General features: G+C 35.2%; 1 non-coding gene and 1 pseudogene across 2 annotated transcripts; both read right to left on the bottom strand.

The window, feature by feature from the left end:
• Positions 1 to 2,038: 2,038 nt before the first annotated feature.
• Positions 2,039 to 2,145, bottom strand: LOC146946973 (small nucleolar RNA R71). The gene has a single exon (XR_015029477.1). It is a non-coding gene; the product is annotated as a small nucleolar RNA R71 (small nucleolar RNA).
• Positions 2,146 to 13,327: 11,182 nt separating this feature from the next.
• LOC146946972 (putative receptor-like protein kinase At5g20050 pseudogene) lies at positions 13,328 to 15,879 on the bottom strand (annotated as a pseudogene). The gene has a single exon (XR_015026873.1). The product of XR_015026873.1 is annotated as a putative receptor-like protein kinase At5g20050 pseudogene (transcript).
• Positions 15,880 to 16,128: the final 249 nt, after the last annotated feature.

Below are 16,128 nucleotides of genomic sequence, written 5' to 3'. Positions count from 1 at the left end.
TGAGTCAATAATTAGTAGTTTTAATATAATATTTGATTCCATTTTATTTAGAAGTGTATTTTATTTAAATATTAATTCCTTTTAGAACCATTTTACTTCAATTGCAAATTATTATATTTCAGGAACGAATATTTGATAGATTGAGTCTTGGAGCAAAAGAAAGAGGGTTAGAAGCTAATTCGGGATGAAAATACGAAATATGGAACAAAAACATGTGATGAGTCTATATTTAATCTATTTTTATGCATTATTTAGTTTAGTTTTATTTAGATTTGAATTTATTTTATTACAATAATATTTCCTTTTTGAATCTTTTTACTACAATTGCATATTTTATATTTTAGGAACGAATATATGATGGAAGGTGTCTTGGAGCAAAAGAAAGGAGTCTGGAGCTGATTTGGAGCAAAAATACGAAAGATTCGGAACAAAAATATAAAGCCCCCAAGTCAGAAGCTTGGCACGACCCGTGCCAATATGTGGCACGGCCGTGCCACCTCACAGAAGGCCTTTTGCTGCTTTTTCTTCGGGCCAAGTTACTCGGTTGTAGTTTTACTGATTAGCCCTTATATTTGCTTAGATTTTAAGTCAATTGTAAAGCTATAAATAGAGTAGCACTCCATCATAAACATTCATCTTTTGTTCTTGGAATAAAAGTTCACTTTTATATTATTGTTCTTTTACTTTATTGCTTTCTCTCTTCTTCCCCCATGTCTACAATGAACGTTAGTGAGTAGACTCTTCTTTGTCTTGGGATTGTTGGATAAGTCTAATGACTTAATCCAGATCAAGCTAAGCCTTAAACCCTAATTATATGTTACCTTAATTCCTAATCTAAATTCACCGTTTTAACATGAATTAATTATTATCAAACTGTGGAAGCGAACACGGAGGGTTTGATAATGGTTAATTCATCATCACAGATATCAATTCATAAAGCGAACGCGGAGCTTTGATATCCGAACAAGTGAATTTAGACAAGGTTTGCGAAACATGAGAATAGTCTAGCAAACCTTGGGACACATAAAGTTTCGATCTTCAAGGGTCCCAAAGGCAATCACCCATGAGAATAGGTGTGGTTGTTGGAGGGATACACTCACTGACTTCGAGAGAAGCTGTGATATGCTAAAGAGAAACTTGTCCTTAGAAATTAAGATTAACGCATAATTATAAGTTTAAGGCTTGCTTGTGAAAAGATTCGTTGTTATGATGAACCAATAATCCCAAGGCTCTTTTATTATTATTATTATTATTATTGTTATTTACCTTCAGCAACTAAACATCCCTTCTTATAATCTTTCTTCTTTTTTAATCATTCTCTAAAAGTTAATCGAATTCATAACTCCCTAGCGGAACGATACTCTTTTACTACTATTACTTCGATAGACCGTGCACTTGCGGTTTGGCCTATCAAGTTTTTGGCGCCGTTGCCGGGGAGTTATTGCAATTTGGTTAATTTTTTTTAACGATTAGACTTTAAAAAAAAATCTTTTGCTTTATTTTATTTTATTTTATTTTATATATTTCTTTCTAAAAAAAAAATCTTTTGCTTTATTTTATTCTATTTTATTTTATATTTTTTCTTTTTATAGTTCTATCCAAAAATATATATATATATATATATATATTTCTATTTCTTCTTTTTCCTTTAACTTCTTGGGAAGATAATAACGATATGACTAAGGAACGCTCTCTCAAAGAGTATGCAATCCCATCTTCAAATGAGTCATATGATGCTATTGTGTACCCAACGGTTGAGGATAATTTTGAAATAGAACCTGCACTTGTTCACCTAGTGCAGCAAAATCAATTTTTCGAATCACCCACTGAGGATCCGAATTTTCATATTTCAACCTTTTTAAGACTCAGTGGAACCTTGAATGCAAACCAAGAGGCCTTAAGGCTGCACCTCTTTCCTTTCTCCTTAGGGGGTAGAGCTAGTGCTTGGTTTCATTCATTGGAAATTGGTTCTATCTTTTCATGGCAACAAATGAGACAAGTTTTTCTTGCCCAATTCTTTCCCTATTTTAAAACCGTCCAATTAAGGATTCAAATCACACAATTCACTCAAAAAGATGGTGAATCTCTTTACGATGCGTGGGAGCGCTTCAAAGAAATGCTTAGACTTTGTCCCCATCATGGTTTAAAGAATTGGCTTATTATTCACATTTTTTATAATGGTCTTTTATATACCACAAAAATTTATGTTGATGCAGCTGCAGGTGGAGCTTTAATGAACAAGAATTACACAGAAGCATACGCCTTGATTGAAGACATGGCTCAAAATCATACAAGCGGACCGACGAGAGAGCCATCACTAATTCTTCACCCTCCAAAAAGGAGGCAGGTATGTATGAAGTCTCTAACTATGATCACCTTGCCGTTAAGATTGATGCATTAACCCAAAAATTTGAAAAAATAAATGTTAGTGCCATCTCTTCTTCTTCTTCTGCATCTCCTTTTTGTGAAATTTGTGGTGTATTTGGCCATATTGGCATTGGTTGCCAACTAGGTAGTGTTGTTAGAAGTCCTGAGCAAGTAAACTATGCTCAATATAATCAAGGGTTTAGAAACAATCAAATTTTTTTTCAAACCCCTCAAAATCTTTTTGGACAACAAACAACATCACCAAGTTATGCAAACAACCAAAGAGTCCCTCAAAAATCCAGCTTGGAATTTTTTTTAGAAAATCATTGTATAAATCAATCCGAGCAGCTCCAAGAGCTTAAAAATCAAACTGAATTTTTGAAGGACTCTCTTGCCAAACTTACATCAAAAGAAGACTCCATAGTTACTCACAGTCAGATGCTTGAGACTCAGACTTCGCAAGTGCCCCAACAGGTGGCTACTTCCTCTCAATCCTCCGAAGTCCTCCTAGACCAAATCGAAACCAACCCCAAAAACCATATAAGTAATATTACTCTTAGGGATGGTAAACAATTAGAGGACCCCGTTGTGAAAGTTAAGAACAATAAAGGAGAGATAGGGTGTGATGAGCCTCAAAGTGAGAAAGCCATAGGAGAGAATGAAAAGCCACTTGTTTCACCATCTCATGAGCATGAAAATCCATTAACACAGGGGTTTGATGAGTCCAAGTTAGATGAGCAGTTTAGAAAATTTATTGAAATATTTCCAAACAAATTGCCACCTAAACTTAAGAATCTAGGAAGCTTTTCCCTACCTTGTGTCATAGGATCTGAAACTATAGAAAAAGCCATGTGTGATTTTGGAGAGAATGTTAGTTTGATGCCATTGTCCCTTTCTGAGAGATTGGGTGTAGGATAGATGAACCACTTTCTAACCGTCAAGCTAATGACTCTAAACGAGCGCTTCGTGGGAGGCAACCCATGAATTTTATTGCTTTTATTTTTTCTTATGTGTTATTTAAATTTGTTTTGTAGGTACTTGTCCAAGATGATGCAAAGAAAAGAAAAAAAAATTTCAAAAAAAAAAATTTAGAAAAAAAAAAATGTGTGCCTAAACTCCAGAGAGTAGGCACGGCCCGTGCCTATGGTGGCACGGTCGTGCCTAAGAAAAAAAAATAAAAAATAATTTTAAAAAAAATTAGGGAAGAAGATTGTTGGCTCAGATGATGATGCAAGGAGGAAGAAATCAACAGTCATGAACCAGGATATCAAATTCAAAGATACCGAATAGGTATAAAACTCTTGACTCTAGACCTATATCTGCTTGCAGGTACCCTGATCATAATATTATGATTACACTAGGTATTAGAGATACTATGGTTAGATTGTTCAACACATTGGCTTGTACCATATGGAGTAGGAAATAGGTAGGGATGTTGAGGACTGTTGAGTTGTTTATATTGTGGGCTATGTTTTATAACTATCATATTAAAATTTGCTATTATTTGCTTGATTATCTTGTTTCAATTGTTAAAAAGAAACTGGATGATAAGGGTGATATAATGGTAAGTGGAATCATCATTTTTCTTGTTAGGAAGTTTGGGGTGAGTATGAATCAAGGGAACAAGAGGATAGAGGGAACAATTATCTAGACTTATACTCTCACTACTTTGTCCTTCCTTAGAACACATGGCTCTACTCACAATTACCAATATGAATGGAGAATTATTAGAGCTTATTATTTGATTATTCTACCTAATTCGGACTTAACTATTCTGGAGGTGGTGGAAAATTTGCTTTATGTTGGTACTAACCCACAGGTACAAAATGATCGTGATGATGGTGGTGATGAAGCGGAGGTAGGTGCAAACTTGCACCATGAACAAGAAGCCGGTGGAAGCTATAATGATGAACGGCGGGCATGGATGCAAACCAAAGTTCAAAGAATAAGCACCGAGCAACAAAAATAAGGTGTTGAAAGGAACAATGTCCAAAGGAGCAATCGAATAAATGAAGAAAACAATCAAATGCTCCAAAAACATGATGCAACACCTTCACCTCCAAAGTCCACTATGGACTTCAATAAAATTGTGAGCTTTCCTCTTCCTCTACTCCTCTTCCTCTTCCTCTTCCTCTTCCTCTTCTTCTTCCTCTTCTTCTTCTTCTTCTTCTTCTTCTTCTTCTTCTTCTTCTTCTTCTTCTTCTTCTTCTTGAATCATTGAGGACAATGCTTCTCCTAAGTGTGGGGGGGGGGGGGGGGGGAGCCTAATAAAGTGTCTAGAGTCGTAGTGTCACAAACTCCCTTGAACTTTATTCTTTTATTGTTTTTATAGCGAAAGGCATGATTAAGTAGCTTGTTTTTAATGGAAATCATATGGCATAAAATTTTTTGTTGTCTTCTCTTAAAAAGGTTGTTTCTTGTGCATCAAAGCAATTTCTTGTGTTTTTAATGTTTTTGCTATACCCACATCATGTTTTATTGTGAAAAATTCTCCAATGAGAAAAGCACCCAGTTGCAATCTTTGAGCAAGTGTATGAGTAGGTATTTTAAGGAACACGTTCTATCTTGGAACTGGTAGATCGAGTGATGTTGGTTAAGCAAGGCAAGGGTGGAGACTTCAGATTGGGTGAGAACGGTGTCTTGATGTTTCGTGATCGTGTTTGTGTACCAGATGTTCTTGAGCTTAAGAGACGGATTTTGGAAGAAGGTCACAGAAGTAGTTTGAGTATTCATCCAGGAGCGACTAAGATGTATCAGGATTTGAAGAGGTTGTTTTGGTGGCCTGGAATGAAGAAGGAGATTGCAGAGTTTGTGTATGCTTGTTTAGTTTGTCAGAAGTCTAAGATTGAACATCAGAAATCGTCGGGTTTGATGCAACCGTTGTTTGTGCCAGAGTGGAAGTGGGATAATATCTCTATGGATTTTGTCGGAGCGTTACCAAAGATTGTTAAAGTTTTTGATTCGATTTGGGTGATTGTTGATCGGTTGACGAAGTTGGCACATTTTGTTCCTATCAAGACCGGTATGTCTGTGGCGAAGTTGGCTGAGATCTACATTGAGCAGATTGTTAGATTGCATGGTATTCCTTCTAGTATTGTGTCGGATCGGGATCCGAGGTTTACTTCTAAGTTTTGGGAGAGTTTGCAGGCTGCTTTGGGAACTAAGTTGAGGTTGAGTTCTGCTTATCATCCCCAGACTGATGGTCAGACGGAGATGACTATTCAGAGCTTAGAGGATTTGTTAAGAGCTTGTGTGTTGGAGCAAGGTGTCAGTTGGGTCGAATGTTTACCGTTAATTGAGTTTACTTACAACAACAGTTTTCATTCTAGTATTGAAATGGCACCGTTTAAGGCCTTGTATGGTCGGAGGTGTAGGACTCTGTTGTGTTGGTATGAGTCAGGTGAAAGTGCTTTGTTAGGACCGAAAGTTGTGCAAGAGACTACTGAAAAGGTTAAGATGATTCAAGAGAAGATGAGAGCATTTAAGAGTAGGCAGAAGAGTTATCATGATAAGAGGAGGAAGGACATTGAGTTTCAGGTTGGTGATCATGTGTTTTTGAGAGTGAATCCTGTAACCGGTGTTGGTCGTGTTTTGAAGTTTCGGAAGTTGACTCCTCATTTTGTTGGACCGTTTGAGATTGTTGAGAAGGTTGGGGTTGTAGCATATCGGATTGTGTTACCACCATCTTTGTCGAATCTTCATGATGTGTTTCATGTGTCTCAGTTGCGAAAGTATGTGTATGATGCGTCTCACGTGATTCAAGTGGATGATTTGGAAGTAAGGGATAATTTGACCGTTGAGACTTGGCCAGTTAGGATTGAGGATCAGGAAGTGAAACGTTTGCGTGGCAAGGAAATCGTTTTGGTTAAAGTGATTTGGGTTGGACCAACTGGTGAGAGTGCCACTTGGGAATCGGAGAGTAGGATGAGGGTTTCGTATCCAGAGTTGTTTCCGTCAGGTAATTTTCGAGGGCGAAAATTCTTTTTAGCGGGGGAGAGTTGTAACAGCCCGATTTTTCGCTAGATTTATTTTATTATTTATTTAATTGTTTTATTATATGTTTATATGTACTCTTATGTGATTAATTGCCTCTGTGTGTATTTTTGGTTGGGAGTTGTAGAATTCGGTATTATAAGGGTATTTTAGTCATTTAGGACTCAGGGGTATTTTGGTCATTTTGTGAGTAGGGGTAATTTAGTAATTTTGATGAGGATTATTTTTAGTGTTTAGTGAGGGCTAGTGTTATTTTACTAAGTACTAGGGAGTTGTAGTAAATTGTTTTATTACCGGTAGGTGACCGTTATTATTACATTTTACCGTTAAGTGAGTAGTAACATTTTGGAGTTAGATTAGTAATGGGTTAGGCCCATTAAGGCATTGTGAGTTGAGCCCAATTAGATAGAACCTATATAAACTCTAGTTTGTAGAGAAATAGGGTTTTACCAACATTTTCACAATTGAGAAGAGATAGAGAGAAGATAAGGGTTTGAAGAGGAATATCTAGAGAGGACTAGAGGGAGCTAGAATTCAAGCTTTTGGAGCTAAAGTGAAGCCCTAGTTGGAGATTGTGAAGAATTAAGGTAAGGGGGTTAAACTTTAATCATAATTAATAGTTGTAGTTCTACCCTAATTCTTTGCTTAAGTGGTTAATTTGATTTTTGGTGTAGAAATTCGTGCTTAATTGTGATGATAAGATTATGTACATGAATTGAATGATAATTGTGTTGTTGTTGATGAATTTGTATGTTAAAATGGGTAGATATGAACATGATGAGTTTTTGTATGAAATTGATGATGAATGATGTTGTGGTTGTTGAACTATGAATGAAATCATGTCTAAATGTTGTTGTTGTTATCTTGACATATGTTGTTGTTGAATTGATGCAATGGGTATCATGAATTGGTGAATTATGATGAGGTTTGTTGTTGTTGTTGAAAGTTGTGGAAGTTTGGTGAATTGATGAATTATTGTTGATTTGATGTTGTAATCTCAAAACTTGTGTATGTTTAAGTGTTTTGAATGTTATATGACCTATAAACATCTTTGGAATTAAGTTTTGGGGTTTGGAAGGATCAAAATGGGGATTTTGGGGTGAAAAGGGTTGGAACCCGTAACTGGTTTTTGAACTTCTGGTGTAGGACGCTTAAGCGTGCAGAGGACGCTTAAGCGAGCTACCCAGCGTGCAGAAAGCGTGCTCCAAGCGAGCAACTCCCAGAAGCTACTGGAAGTTGGACGCTTAAGCGTGCAGCACCCAGTTTAGCCACTTTTATTTCTTCGCTTCGTGCACTTGGGGACCAATCCGGATTTTCTAAAATGTTTCTTTTGACTTGTTTAACCTCTGTTTGTACTCTTAATCCTACTGGAACTTCATTTGAATCAAATTGGACTTGAATTTGTGAATTTCACTTAACTTTTGAAAAATGGTCCAAAACGTCAATTTTCCGGAAACTCGTTTTTCTCATGGAATTGAAGTAGAATCGAAGTTGTATATGGTTTATATGATATTTGAAAATGGTTGTGATTGGTTTCATCAAGTCTTAACTTGTTTTGCTTTGAAAATGAGAAATTCCTTGAAAAATGATAAAGAGAGACGAACTTTGAGTTTTTCATGATTTCGTCACATTTGGCCGGTGAAACTCCAAAGTATTCTCTACTGAACTCACATGTGGCCTAGAGGTATACTTAGTTGAGGCATTGAATCTTGTTTACTTGGTTTGGTTCAATAATTTCAATTATTTTGAAAGTGAGATAAGATAAACGAAATTTGTTGAAACGGTTCCTTTGAACCAATTACCTTGTAAATCTTTTGTGAATGACTTTATATGATTAATTGAGGATATATGAATGGTTGTTGAAGGTTGAATGTGATGTTTATCATAAATGTTGTATTATTCCACTTTGCTTGATTTATGAGAAGTATGTGGAATTGTTGTGAGATATTGTGTAGTTGATGATGATTTATGTGATGATGACTCATGTGAATTGTGATTTGTTGAATGTGTGTGGACATGAATACTTGATAATGCAAATGGTGTTGAGCTAGTCAATGTAATTGGAGGTGTACGTTTACATTGTTGTTGGTAGTTGTATGTTGAAGTTGTGCATTATCGGGTCACTGTTGTATGTCCATGCATCATATCATATGGAGTTAGTTGTGAAATGTAAAAGAAGGTGTACTTTTACATAGTAAGAGGAGGTGTACTCTTACTTAGATGTGCGGTTGGCATCTAATGTTGTTGTATGGTACCACATGCATGTATGTGTCGAGTATAGGCGCATTGCATACTGAAATGAAATCTTGATGTAATATGTGATTGTTGTTTGTTGGTGATAAGTGGATGCTTGCTTGTAATATTTGGATTGGTTGAATGAATGTATATATGGAAGTTAATTGTTTATGCAACTATTTGAGAATTAATTTGACTTCTTATATCCAATTATTATTTATTGATTATGATTAATGTAAAGCTAACCTCCAGTGGTTTTTGCCGCCTACCTGTCTGTATGGATGGGTAGACGCCGTGCAGGATTAGTTGCTTTTGGTGAGTTGATGTTTGGATAGCGGGAGTTGTCTCGTTGTCGGTTGTCGAGTCTAGATTTTAGGCTCTGATTAGGGTGTAGTGTCTTTTGTTTCTGTTGGATTCTGTTATGTTGTAGAGATTTGTCCATTGTCGGACTTGGAGGATTATTTTTGTATGTTGATGTAGTGTTGACCATGGCATGTATATGTTGGAGTTATATGATTTGTATCCGCTGCGACTGTTGAGATATTTTATTACATGCATGTTGTTTCGGTTTTTGTTGAGACGTAGCGTATATTTCTTGAATATTTGTTATATTCGCGTGTTTTATCGCTTTAATAGAAATAGGGCGTTACAAAGAGAGGGAATAAAGTAGCAGGATTTGTGAATGCCTCTGCCATGGAGATATGCGCCCCCGAATTATTAATTACTACCGGAACATCCGAATGTTGTTTACTAACAATTGTGGTTCTCTGAGGTAAACCAGATATTACATTACCTATTTTTTGTGATGGTGCAGCAGACCGAACCGGACTACCATCCTCTCGCAGCCACTTTGATCCAGAGCTTCCACTACCATTTCTCTTCACTGGGGCACGTAGTTCAGAACTCCAAAGACGTGTGCCATCATCAAGAGCATCATTTGCATACAGGCTGCTGCAAAATTCATCTGTGTGGCCAAGCAAACCACAAAAATAGCAAAAGGACCCAAGTCTCTCATATTTGAAACGGACTTCATGTGATCCTGTCTTAGTCTTAATCTTTTTAAATCGGGCCAGTGGTTTTCGAACATCCAGCAGTACACGAATACACATATAAGAAGCAAGAAAATTGGAATTATTTTTCTCATCATACTCCATGTATTCTCCAACGAAATTACCCAATTGTTTACCTGCAGTAATTAACATACAGCCGATTAGGACATCATGGACTTGCAACTAGAAGGGTATGTGATTGAGAGGAACAGATTTGGGTGTGGTTCCTTGCTGCAAAATCCCTAGTACCAAAAGATGCCCGTCAAAAGACCATGGACCTTTCTTGAGTACTCGCTCCATGTTGCGAGGGTGAAAGAACTGAAAGAGGTACAGGTTGTCATCAACCTCCTTAATAGACATTTGACAAACAGGTTGCATGAATTCTGGCATCTTCTCCTTCATCGCACGGAATCGAATTCGGCGGTCGGTGAGAAAACGTCCAACTAAAACAAAGGAACCTTCAAGGGACTCAGAGGTAGCTTGCGGCTCATCAAATTGGAGTTCGATTTCGTCTTCTTCACCTGCGATGGAAAGGTGCTCCATGAGAGAAGGATTGTGATCGGTGAGTAAAGAAGAAGTGGTCGGTGGAAGAGAAGGATGATCTGTGAACAGAGAAGGGTTATCAGTGTAACAGAAAAAGGCTATTAGAAAAGGAAACAATGTATCTTCTCACGACGGGGCGGAGAGACATTTTTCACTAGGATTCGAGGACCCTAGGAGAGAAAAACGATTATAGGGAGCTTTAATTTTATTTTCAACTAATCTAAACCTTTAATTAAATCCAAAGTTATTTTTTTAATGGTCCACCGGTGAGGGACTTAATTGAACCCTCATCGTAGAATCCATGAAACTTAATTTTGCAAAATAAAAAGAAAATATTAGAAAATATTTTTCGAAAATTAAAAAAACAATTTCAAAATTTAAAAAAAAAATTCAGTTTTTTTTTTCAAACTTAAAAATAAATCTTGGAAATTAATTTCGTAAATTAAAAAAAAAGTTAGATAACATTTTTCGTAAATTAATATTGGATACTTTGTTCTCAATCTCACTAGTTAGATTGATTAAACTTTTATATTAATACTAGTTTAGAGACCCGGCGTTGCCTGGGTTAGATATTAAATAAGTTTTATAAGTTTGTGTACACGAATACACGTGTCAGTATATTAGATTGAATTTATTTAAATTTAAAATTATAATAATATCATAAAAATAAATATAAATGATGAGATGAATGTCCAATGCAAGAATAAACGTGTAACAAAATCAATAATGAATTAGTCCAAGTGGTAAGAGTTTTGGGTCCCTTTAAACATGTGGTCATGGGTTTGTTTCGTGGCCCATGCGTATGAGAGAGAAAAATCGATTGAAAGGGAAGAAAGTGGTTGAAATATAAATATATATATATATATATATCAAAGTAATAACATATAATAACATATATCACATCATGAATAAAACACATAAAAAAGTGTGAGAATAATATAATTGATTAGTTTCCATGGAAAAAATATAAGCGGTTAGATATTTATAGAGAAATTACAGGTGGTTGTTCCATAGAAATATAAGAATTTAACGAAATAAATGATGTTAAAATAAAATTAGAAAATAAAAAAAACAAATAAAATATTAGGACGATAAAATCAAAGTAGATGTGGATTATTTGTTGAGAACTTGAGGTGTCTATGCTAGATAGAGAAATGAGTTTAGTAAACAAAAATATAAAAGTTAATATATGAAAGTAAACGTGCACATGAACAACTGTCAAAAACTCATAGGAAGGTATTTCTATTGCATCAAATAGACCCAGTGTGAGATAATAGTATATGAAACAAAGAAGGTTTGAGTTTCGATTTCTGCTCAAAATATGTGATTTTGGTGATTAACAAAGTCTCAATTATTTATAGTTAAAAAAAAAAAACAAATCGAAGCCTTTTTCTCCTCAATGAAAAAACTAATTGAATAATAAGGTGCTAAAAGATTATATAATAAATAATTGAAACTTCTTTTCCTAAAAAAAAGAAGAAGAAAAAAGGAAGATTTAATGGATAATATTGAAAGTATTATATATAGTTTGTTGAGATATTTTGGCTACATAAAATATTAGAAATTAAATATAAAATTAAATAAAATATTTAGTGGATAAGATCAAAAGTTTGTTGAGATATTTATGTCAAATAAAATATAAAAAAATAATAAAAATATTGAGAATAAACGTGGAAGTGACACGTGGCATAAAAAACCTCACTTTATATATATACTATTGATTAACCACTGCCTCTAAAAATTATCTTAGTCACATAATTCGTGAAACTCTTAAGAAACCGTGAACCGATTCGCTAAAATTTGTGAAGAATTTTCACTAATTGGGATACCCAGCAAACCAACCTCATATATATGAGTAGTGCTAGCAACACACTCTTTTGAACACTTTCTTTGATACTTACTCCCTAATTAGATTAAATCAATGTGTGTCCTACAATTTGAAAATGGAACCCACAAAGTAGCGGGACATACATTGATTTCATCCAATAAGATAATGAATATTTGAGAAAGTGTTGAAAAGAGAGTGTTGTTAGCATTCCTGCATATATATTAAAATAAATGAGAAATAAATTTTTAAACTAATTTCATTTGGTTTGGGAAGAATTCCTGGAGAAGTTAATTTTGCATGGTTGAAAAAGTCTAAAAGGACGGAACTAGTCATTGTTTATTGCGTACCATAAACCATTTGCACTTAGAGTAATGATATTTTGACAACCATTTGATAACAACTTTTGTGACAACCTTACTTTTCTTTCTTTTCATTGGTCAAAAACAATAGAGAGAGAAAAAGGAAGAGATATGATAAGTACATCATGTGAGTATGAGAGAGAAAGTTGTACAAAAGTTGTCATAAAATGGTTGTACAAATATCATTTCTCTTGCACTTAATATATTATTTTGCCTTTGTCTGGTTGACAAAAGATTGGGTAAAACTGAACCAAGCTCGTATAGATAGTTTTTTTTTTTAGTTTTTTAAGGAAGCTTGTAGATATGGTTGAAGCACAGCGAAGCCAATACTGACATAATATTCATATTTCTACACTTAACCAGCAATGTTTCGTTAAGAGAGCCAGCTAATATATAATAACTTAACAAATAAAAATATTTGCCCAACAAAAAATCTTCAACTACATTTATTTTATACTAACATCAATTGATCATCCGAAAACACAATACTCCCTCCGTCCCGTAATAGATGAGCCATTTGGACTCCCTCCGTCCCGTAATAGATGAGCTATTTGAAAATGTGTAATTTTGATCTAATTTACTTTGACCATATTTTTCTACTAATATACAAAGATAAATAATATCATATAAGATGGCGTTAGATTTGTCTCGATGAGTATTTTCAAAATATCAAATTTTCATAATTTTTCTATTATATTATTCAAGATATTTAAGCTCAAAATTATGCACTGGCATGCGTAATAAGATCAATTGTGTCAAGTATTATGGAACGGAGGGAGTAAAGATTAATTTCTTGAACTAGATCAGACTGCATATTGCACCCGATTCCATTAGAATTGTGCAGTTAAACATGCTTGAACGAAAGTAGTACTGAGATGGTGACCCTCTCTTGTTCCACCTCTTTCTTCTTCAAAAAATAAAATAAAATAAATTGAACTGCATAGACAACAAACTTTTGCTAAAACTTTCTGAGATTACTGAATTCAAGCTCAAGGCCACTAATTGTCTGAACTAAATTTTTACTTACACATTGAAAAGAAACAAACATAACAATAACAAGAGAAAAGGGAAGAACATGAAGCAGAATCAAATAAACTTGCTTAAAAGGTAATTGAACCGGTCTTAAAAGTGTCATCGTAAGTTAACTTACGCTGAAAAATGTCGAGCGTGAGTTAACCTACGTTGAATTAAGGGAATGAACAATTTTGAAAGGGAGAAGAGCAATTTTTAAAAGGAAGAACATGAAGCAGAATCAAATAAATAACATGGTTCCATAAGCCTAGTATAGAAACTAATGACTATCTTCCAGAGAAAACAGTAGTAGCAAAAGAGTAGGTAGAATTACATTCCACATTGCTTTGTGTTCCTTGACTAGACATAGTGTCCAACCTTGGCATGTTATCATCATCAACACTTAGAAAATCAACAAGAATCATTCTTGTACCTGGTGGCTCATCCACTCTCACACGCCCTTCAAGCATATCAACCACTCTAGCCATACTAGGCCTCAACCTTGGCTTCTCTTGCACACACCATAAAGCAACATAAACCAATTTAATCACCTCCCTCTCATCAACACCACCACATTCCATTAACCTATGATCAACAATTTCCATGATTTTCCCTTGTTTCACTTTCTCATTTACAATCTTTGGAAAATATTGCCATTTCCTTTTTGACTTGTCCTTTTCATCTTCAACTAAACACACATTTTTTCTTCCTCCAACAATTTCTAATAAAACCATCCCGTAACTATATACATCAGTTTTATCTGAAATACCCTTTTCTAAAAGCCATTCAGGTGCCATATAACCTCTTGTTCCTCTTATCGTAGACACCGCTTGACTTTCGTCTTTACCAGTTAGCTTTGCAAGACCGAAATCCGAAACAAGTGCTCTAAAAGTCTCATCCAAGAGAATATTTTCTGGCTTTATATCAAGATGTAAGATCCTTGATCTGCAATCGTGGTGAAGATATGCAAGTCCTTTAGCAACGTCAATTGCAACTTTATACCTCAAGTTCCACGACAAGCATCCACCAGGACGTGGACGCCTTTGCGAATCCCTTTTCGGGAAAATCCAACAATCTAATGATCCATTTGATATATAATCATAAACAAGGTACCTAGGAGCTGAAGAAGAATTACAATACCCGAAAAGTCTCACAAGATTCACATGATGAACATTAGCTATAGCTGCAACTTCTGATTTAAATTCTCTTGCTCCTCTTTCTTCTGCATCAATTCTTTTCACAGCAACCGAAGTTCCATCATTGAGAATCCCTTTGAAAACCGAAGCCGAAGAACCTCTTCCAATAAGTGATTGAAATCCATCCGTTGCTTCCTCAAGCTCATTGTATCTGAACTTTGTTGGAACCCCTGCAACTTTTCTTAAGAAACTGTACTCTATTCGAATCTCTTGACCTTCTGATTTCAACTGTGATTCCAATATTCTCCTTCTGCGTTTGTAGATTAAGCTGAGAAAAACAAAACCAAATACTGCAAGGATCACAGCAACGCCAGCGCCACAGATGAGGAAGAAAGCCTTTGAAAGCTTTAACAAGATACGTGCAATGATTATGATGATGATCAGTGTTATCACTGATATAGCAGCGATTATATTCACTCTCCTATCTTCCATATCAAAACTTCACATTTTCTGTTTTATGGTAAAGATGGAATGGAAGATAAAAGAAGAATAATTAGATTTCTCACCTTTGTAATAATCTTGTGAGAACATGTAGAGTTGAATAGTTCAGCAGTTTTGCTTGCAATTACAGATAAAGGATGTGCAACTTTCATTTGAATATATATATATTTAACTAAAACAAAGCGTGGACCATTTCCACTTTCAAAACCACTAAAAATTTAAAATATTTGGTAGATTATAAACAGGATACATATTCATACACACTTTCTAGTAAATAATGAAATTATTCAAATTCATTGTTTTATTTACCATTGCTTGACTTTACATAGGTTAGGAAAAGTTTCATTGGTGAAATATTGTGTTTCTAAATTATTTGTGGTGAAATATCTGATGCTGGTTAAACATGGTTTTACTAGTCCTTAGCAAGTTTCATTGGTGAAGTGAACTATATGCCGCACAGCCGCAGATGGTTATTATGTGCAATCTTGTATAGTTATAATGTTTAGTTGTTCACTGCAATATGTTTATTCAATGAATGTGTTTAAAGGTGCGAATTTATCTGAACTGTATTTTTTGACACCCTACTTTATTTTATGTTGCAGAATGGACTTCTCTATACAGACGGTGAGGATCGAAATATCACAGCATGGGACTTAAAGAGCAGAAAAGTTGCATATTGCATAGAAGAGGCTCATGCTGCCCGTGTAAAAGGTATTGTTGTGCTCAGTGATGAGGCTACAGGAGATGATGAACCATACCTAGTAGCATCTGCATCATCTGATGGGACTATACGCGTATTGGATGTTCGAATGGCCGCCCCAGAGAAGTCAATACCACTAGCTGAGTGTAAGACGCAGTCAAGGTTGACATGCCTTGCTGGGTCGTGTCTGAAATGTAAGTTGGAAAAATTTGAATTTGAATAACCTTAGTTCATATTGCTTGAACTGCCTTTTTTGCCTGCATGGTTAGTTTTTAAAATTCATAACTTGAGTAGTCTATGTTCATAAATTTGCTGACGAATATTCAGAGTATCAAAGGCGAATATTCAGAGTACAAGTTCAAAGGATTGCATGAAAGCTTGAGATTCGAACACCGTGTGGCTGTCC

The sequence above is a fragment of the Medicago sativa genome, chromosome 2 (assembly GCF_051527215.1).
Source record: "Medicago sativa cultivar Bolivia chromosome 2, Bolivia_mono, whole genome shotgun sequence".
NCBI lineage: Eukaryota > Viridiplantae > Streptophyta > Magnoliopsida > Fabales > Fabaceae > Medicago > Medicago sativa.
The sequence above is the reverse complement of the archived record's forward strand: the minus strand, read 5'-3'. Positions and strand labels throughout refer to the sequence as shown.